Raw genomic sequence first — 8,226 nt, forward strand, 5'->3', positions numbered from 1 at the left:
AGAATAGAATAGAATAGAAAAGAATAGAATAGAATAGAATAATATTAATGAAATATTATGAGAAAGTTCTCAGCTTACAACCATTCATTTAGTGACCGTTTGGAGTTACAATGGCACCAGGAAAAGTGACTTACAACTCCTCACACTTATGACCGTCACAGCTTCCCCACAGTCATGTGATCAATATTCGGGCACTTTTCAAGCAGCCTGTGTTTACGATGGCTGCAATGTCCCGGGGTCATGTAAATGCCACTGGTGTGAATATAGTTCTTGTTACAGCTGTCCTTGACATAACTTCAGGAATGCAAAACCTCTGTATTGACTCAAGATAAGTGTGTGTGTGTGGGGGGGGAATGACAATAAGCACTCTATTGTTTGCTTGGCTGGTTGGCGAAGGGAGGGGCGTCCAGCTCATTTCTCTCGGTTTGAATATAATAGGATATATAATCCAATGAAATCTGGAACTTTGAAGGTGCAGGGTTTGTAAACCAATCCCACTTTGGAAGTGGGCGATAGAGGGGACCGTTGGTAAAACAGCGAACATCTGCCACATTTTTCCAAACCCCCTGGAAGGCCTAACATTGTGACATCATGTTGTTCCCCCCCCCACCCCACCCCAACCCCTCAGCTGTTCCGGTTACCCATCCATCATCTTCTCTGGGGGCTTTTTCAGATGTTGGTGGGCAAATGATGGACTGGTGAGACACAGGAAAGCAGTGGAACACACGAGTCAGCTGCGTGGCGAAGGGCGGAAGGTTTGGGAGGGTGCTAGCAAAATCGGTGTGTGTGTGTGTGTGTGTGTGAGATCAGGAAAGGGAGAGGTTTGCAAGAAAGCTGCAGATCTGACGAAGCCTCTGCTGAAAACCTACCTGCTGTTTCCAAACAGGTTACATGTTCTGCAGTTCTGCAGTAAATCACAAAGAACAATCGGCTTGGTGGATAATTTCCAGCATGTGTCCTAACGCGCCCCCCTCTTGCTCTGTTCCTCCTCCGTGGGTAAAAATTGACGGTTTTGCACAGCAAACCGACTTGACAGATTCCAGCTCAACTCCATTCAATGCCTCAACCTGTTGATGGGGGAAAAAAAAGTCTTACCCAAGGCAGTAATCTTGTCTGCATTTTAACAATTCCTTCTTTCTTTCTTTCTTTCTTTCTTTCTTTCTTTCTTTCTTTCTTTCTTTCTTTCTTTCTTTCTTTCCTGCCTGCCTCCCTTCTTTTTTTCTTCCCTCCTTACTTCCTTCTCTTTTCCTTTCCTTCTTCCCTCCCTTCTTCCCTTTTCTTTCTTCCTCCCTCCCTCCCTCCCTTCCTTCTTTCCTTCTTTCCTTCCTTCCTTTCCCTCTCTCTCCCTCCCTCTCAAACTGTATATGGAAACACTTAAGGACGGCTTTAAAACATACAATTCTGTAATCCAGGCTGCACGAAAGAGACCCAATCTATCTTTTTTAAGTGGGAGCTACATACCCAATATTGTTTCTCACATAAGTCCATTTTGACAGCTTTCTAGAAGAGTCTGTGACAGGGTCAGCCCACCATCCGTGTGAGCTTCTTGTTAAAACCACAGGCCAGCACTTAGATATTCCTCTACCGTCGACACTTGTAGCTGGCTTGTATTGCCTCTGTAAGAGGCATGAATTGCACTTGAGTGGAGAGGAGTCGCCTTCCTTGCCAACTAAAACCCTGATGTCGCCACTGAAAGCCGCCTTGATTCCTCTCGTCGAGTCACTCTCTGGATTTTACGACAAGGATCAAACAAGGATCTCTTTAAGGAGGCTCCTGTGCTTCACACAATGGAGACATTGCGTTTGTCCTATGGCTGCAGATTGAATGCAAGCGATGTATCTCATCTCAGGTCAAAACATACAAGAAAGCCACTCAAGGTCTGGAAGTCTAGCAAAATCCGAAGCCTTTTCGTGGATTTTTCTTAACTGGTAGAACATAGATGAATTATTATGAAACTGATGGTTTGATATAATAGCATTCAGAACGTTGCAGAATAACAGAATAGCAAAGTTGGAAGGGGCCTTGGAGGACATCATATTCTCCTTGGCCTCTAAAGTAGGGAGATTCTTCATTCCTAAGGACTTCCCAACCCCATCTTCTCAGCTTTTTTATGTTTCTAGTGATAATTTGTCTCAGATTTCAGATTCAATAGGTTATTGTTACAGGCTTGTCAACAGTTGGGCTAAATTGGAAGGTCTCCAGAATGGCACACATTCCTCACTGGGATTGTATTTTATTTAGAGCTGGGCGTAAATGGCCTTCTGAAGGCCATTTTTCTGCAGATACCAGAATAATGAATGATTGTGTATTTTAAAATGGTTTGCCAGCTGGCGTCTATTAAAAAATGCCTTGAAGGGATCAGCCAGGCAGGTGGAAGATGGCGAGATCATTTCAAACATGCCAAAGGAAGAAAGAAACGTAAAGTTAATATCAAAAAATAACCCTCAGTCTAACTGTACGCAACTTCAGGTGCTAATCTTAGTTGAAAATTGGCTAAAAACGCCAATAATTAAAATATAACAGCTTGGATCCAGATTTAGAGTCGGGCTTTCAGATAACTTGGCTTTACTCCCAGCTAAGTTCCTCTTTTTGGCTTTTAAGTGTTCTGAGTTAACCAAAGTTAGGTTGGGATCCAACTTCTTGTAATTCATTAATAATTGGGAGAAGAGCTTCAAAAGTATCCAGTGAACAATGACGGCCCCCTCTGAAATTATTTCAAGGGCAGAGCAAGGGTTGTCTACATTTAATGTTGTGTAGATGCAAACTTGGGATAGCCCTTGGCAAGGGTTGGTACAACATGGAAACCAAGGAATCTCTCAATGCCAAACCACCTTGGTTATTCCTCATTCGCACACAATAAATTGTATTGACCTGAAATCCTTGCCCTACGACTGTAAACACACCCAGCCTAAAATTAAGTATGTGTCTGGTGGTTGATGAGAGATCACAATTGGCCAAGGAGTAAAAAGGGTTGGGAAGAAACTCACCTCCTTCAATGAAGTTCTGTTTTTGAACAGTTCACAGTTTCTTTTTTCGTCTGAAGAAGAGGACAGCGTCAAAGACCGGGAAGGGCTATTTCCAGAAAGAGTGGAAATTATTCTATTCCTCTTTGACGCCAGATTTTTTTTTTCCCCAGACGAGGGGAAGCGTTGCTGTAACAATGGGCCTTGTGTTGGAAGAACCCAAGAGCCATCCCTTCAAGGCCAGGGCCCCATCTGGGGAAGCCCCAGAGGTAGAGATGACAGCATCTGTCTGGAGGAAGTGAGGCAATGTGTTGTATCTGTGGGCACTTGTATGAATCCTTTGATGATCGCCCGGTTCCTCACCTACCTTTTCTTGTCTTCTGCAAGAGTTGCGTTTAATATGCAAGGTTGAATTCCCATAGGCCAGCATGGAGAACAACTGTTCACTTAACATCTACCCAGTTTAACTTCCAGAATGCCTGGAGAGAGGAGTGGTCCAAAATACCTTCTTGTGGCCTGACCATTAGTGACCTCTAATGGTTTTGACCTGCCTTGCTTTATCTGGTCGAAATAGAACAGAATTAGGGGTGAATGTCTATGGAGATTCTCAGTCCTTCAGATCATGGTTGTCCCAAAGGTGTTTTTTCAGGAAGAAACTGGACCTTCTTGTTTTTCTTTGAAGAGGGGAGATATCCAAGGTTGCTCGGATGTGAAATAGCTATTTGTTCTAGCATTTTCCGCCTTGTATTGCTGTCTGAAGCCTGTTGGATCTCAGTTGAGTGTGGACAGAACAATGAACCCTGGTTTGACTAAACCATTATTGGATGAGTTTGTACAACACAACAGAAGGATAGAAGCACCCAACCACTAGGCCAAAACCCAACTCACTATCAGCCTTGCTAGGTAAACCAGACAGGAAACGCAACCAGTTAAACTAATTCTAATTTATAGTAAAGCTACATGAACAGAATCTTGCCGGTCTGAAAGTACCAATCTCCCCCATCTCCTTTACAGTCTGAAAAACTAGAGAGGGTCCCTTCTGAGCTTCTTTCTCCTCCCATCATATAGCTTTGGGCTACGCTGTCTCTTATCTGACCATACCCCAAGTAGCATCTCTTCACCCCATCTGCGAAGGTCTTTCCCACGCACCATTACACTATCTTATGGCACTGTGTAGTGTGCTAGGTAAACTAAGCCAGTTAACAGGTGTGTATTGAGGGGAAGGGCTCCTGAAATGAAATAATCTGTCCTTGACCACTAAAGTCCTTCCTGTAAACTTTCCTTTTGGCAGCTCAAAAGACTGAGAGGCATTGTTAGAGCTAAGTTAACTTTCTGATGGATGTTTACTATTTTTAAAAGAGTCCAAGTAGGCAGAGGACCTATTACTTAATAAGTGCACTTAAGCATCTAATTGCATGCATCTGGGTAATTGCGATTAGACATAGTCAATTAAACCCACAGTTGTAAAGCACTTTAAATGGCCGAGCTTTGCCCCTTACTGAGTAAGTAAATAAGGAGGGAGATATTAAAATGCAAATTCTCAATATGGAGGAACAATTAACCAGGAGGGAAAAGCTTCAGCTCCTAAGTGTATTGTCCTAACTGAAATGTATTTCTTTCCAGGAACAGACTAACTTCCTATAATGGGGTTTTTAATTTTTTGGGCTCGCGGTTACGGGTTGAAGCAGCAGGATGGAGGATTGTTCCACCACATCTCCGAGTTTTGAAATGACATAAACAAAACAAGAGGGGGAAAAAAATAACATGGACATCTTTTGTTCCCAATTCTCATTAGTTTTGTCCTCTAAAGGGCTTCCAAAAATCATGTCTGCACAGAATAACATCAGTGGTGGACCTTCGTGAAGCTGCACATTGGAGAACAGATTTGATGCTGGTTCTGTCAAGTCTGTAGGGGACATAAACAGGTTTGGAGAGAACCTTGGTAGTGCTCAACAGACTCCTTCACAAAAGAGTTGCAAGGGGACAGTTGATGATTGAGAACATGGCTGCCATGATTGGGCGTGGCCAATCACGAAGCATCAGTTCATGACCGCTGAGGTAGTCCTCAATTTACAACTGTTGGTTTAGTGAGTGTCTGAAATTGCAACAGCACTGAAAAAAGTGACTTATCCCCGGTTCTCACCCTGGGAGTGATTAAATGAGATTTCGGGAGACATATGTTTATTATCCCTGATGAATGAGTAGTCTCAGCAGGGGCAGACTCTTGTGGGGAAAGCAAGCATTTTTAGCAAATCTCCTTATATATAACACCTTGCACAAGGATAAAGATGCCGATGGGGCCTGTATGGTTTATTACACCTTTAGCCAATTGTGTAAGAGAAGATGAAGGTCGGGGGTGGGGGTGGGAGAGAGAATATGTACCAGCTGGTACCAAGAAACAGTCTTTCGAGATATAAACGTGTGCTTACTTTGACCCTCAGCTTAATCTCCATTTTCCTGTTGAGAACTTCTCTAGATGTTCCTCTGCACCTCTCATTCTCTCCAGTCCATAAAGTTTTACAAGCTCTTTAATGTTGCAGGATATCAGTTTTGGATTGTTATTGCCGAGATACTTCTGGATTTTGGGAGGCGAGTGGGTGATAGGTAGGGTAATGTCATTATTTTTAGAGCAGGGAAAAGAAGAATTAGATCAAATAGTTTGAGAACCACTGATCAAGATCAGAGGCAGGGAATCTGTCAACTATAAATAGTGATACCAGCCCCTGAATTTGGAATTTTCTACCAGCTGCCCATGAATGTTCCTTCCTGGTCTATGGCAGATCTATTCATTTATACGATTCTATGTTTCTGGTATGCTTTTTTTCCATTAATGTTTTTTTAAAATATATCTATATCTATATCTGCCATCCTGAAGACGTGAAGGAGAAGGAACAATTGTTTTGGAATCTCTTGACCATTTTCCTCAAAGGACTAAGTCTCAGTTTACAATGCTAAGAATTTTCCTAGAGCATTCACGTTCCTTCAAGGTTATTATATTTTTATTTTTTATTTTTGTTGTTCTTACACTTCCCCCATCCCCACGCCATTAAAGATTGGGAAAGTTCAGATTCTGCTCTGTCAAATGTCAAGATGCGTCTCTTATGAAATATGAAACTGGAAGGGTGGTGTTCTTCCCCACTCATCTCAATTCGCATTGTAAGCTGACCCTCTGCTTCGAAGGAATGACGTTCTGTCATCCACCCTCTCCTTCAAAGATGTCCACATTCTTCATTGTAAAAAGAAATTTGTAAGATTCAGACAGTACGCTGACGGAAGAGGCAACTGGGAACAAACCCTAGGCCGTCTACAGTAGGAGCAGAAGCAGCTGCTTCTGTTTGATGGACCTACATTTTATCCCTGCCTTTTCACGAACACCTTTTGCAGAAAGCTCTCTAGATGTTCCCATGAAGCCCGTTATCATTTGTCAAGTCTTAATATGAGGGAAATCATTGAGCTATGGTTTTCTTTTTGCTTTTTAAAGGCTTTCTGGCCTCCATCTGAATTGATCGGCGTAGGATTCCAGAGAATCAAGAAGATCTGAGCAAGATCAGATTCCAGACACTTCAACAGATGGTTTTAGGTATGTAAATCAGTCATTGGGAAATGGAGGGGTGAAAAATGAAGGAATGCAAGAATCTCTAGAGGATCAACCGGTTACACTAGGTTTGTCCTACTAGAGAGGACCCAGTCTTGAACTTAAAATAAAATTGAAATCATAAGTGTGGTAACTTGGCCACAGTGATCTCAGCATCCTTGTTTCTTGTACATTCCTTCTTATGAGAAGTAGATGTTGCTCTTATTTCTAGTTTTGGAAAGGGAGATATGTTAAGAGAGAGTAGTCTTTAGTTTTCAATGCATGCTCTCTACCGCATAACCATGTTTAGGAATCCATGCTGGCTGGTGTTAAGGGAAGTTAGAAGTTCAATTTGAAATGTTAAGGGTATCAGACTGGGGAAAGCTTGTCTGAAGCGTGGGACTTCCCAAGAAAACAAAACAACTCTCTAAAATAGATGGGGAACCATCTCTTTCACGATAGCATCAAAACCAAGCTATATTTTGAGCAACATTTTCCCAAAGAGTGTCTATGGAGATCCTCAGCGATCCAGGTTATGGGTGTCCCAAAGGTACTTTTTTCAAAAGCTAACTGGACTTCCTTTGTTTTGCTTGAAGACGTTTTGCTTCTCACCCAAGAAGCTTCTTCAAATGCTGGCTTCTTCAGTCAGAGCTGAAGAAACGTCTTGGGTGAGAAGCGAAACGCCTTCAAGCAAAACAGAGAAAATCCAGTTGCCTTTTGCAAAAAACAAAAACAAAACACCTTTGGATTTCCCAAAGAGCCTTCTCCTGCCAATGCCACCAACTATCCAAGTTTTGTACATCTCAAACTGGATTCCAAATTCCATGCATGATCCTAAAGAATCTCCTGAACTTCAGATGACCTGTTGCTCAACTTCAGATTGGTTATAAAGCTCAAGCTTTGAAGACCGGAGGATTGTTTCTTCCCACATTGATAGACCGAAGCTACTTTGCCAACACTGGCTTGGATGCTTCAACCTACCAGAATTGATGGGTTGGGCTAACCCAAGTTTTCCTTTGGCAGGGACTGTACACATTTACTGGAATGAATTGCCTGATGGGAAAAAAAATATCTTCCAAAAATGAGGGCTTTTTGGTAGCACTGATGCACGCCATCAACGCTCGTAGAGTTATGCATAGTTATAAGGAAACAGACTATTACTCTGAGAATCCACCATGACTCTACAGAACATCGGTAACTTTTCTGAAAGAAATCTTTCCCTGATGCCCTTCTGTACAATGTCAACTTTTTTTCTTTGTGTTTTAATTTTATGTAAGTCCCTTTGATATAGGCTTTCTAACAATGCAACCGCCCTCCACATGCAAACAAATGAACTCTTGTTCAAGTGTGCAAGCTTCAGGGATATGGTCTCTCTTTTTTTTTTTTCAAACAAGAAGGAAGGAAATGCTGAGGGTCTTGCAAACCTCACACAGAAGAGCAAGATGCAGGTCTAATGGTGGTGAGAAGAGGAGGGATCAAGAAGGACCAAAGTTGCCTATCTCTGTAGGGTTCCATGGAGAACCTGGCCTTCTGCTCTTCCTTAAAGTGCTTAAACATGAGTCCACCTAAGGAGGGTGACCAAAGGTTTAGAAATGTAAGTTTTCCTTTCAAGTTCATTGGCTCAATTGCTCCCAAAATATCTTGACTGGAAACGGGAGGACTATTCTGTCATCAAGGGAATTTTGGCCA

The sequence above is a fragment of the Protobothrops mucrosquamatus genome, unplaced genomic scaffold (assembly GCF_001527695.2).
Source record: "Protobothrops mucrosquamatus isolate PMUCROS unplaced genomic scaffold, P.Mucros_1.0 scaffold1217, whole genome shotgun sequence".
NCBI lineage: Eukaryota > Metazoa > Chordata > Lepidosauria > Squamata > Viperidae > Protobothrops > Protobothrops mucrosquamatus.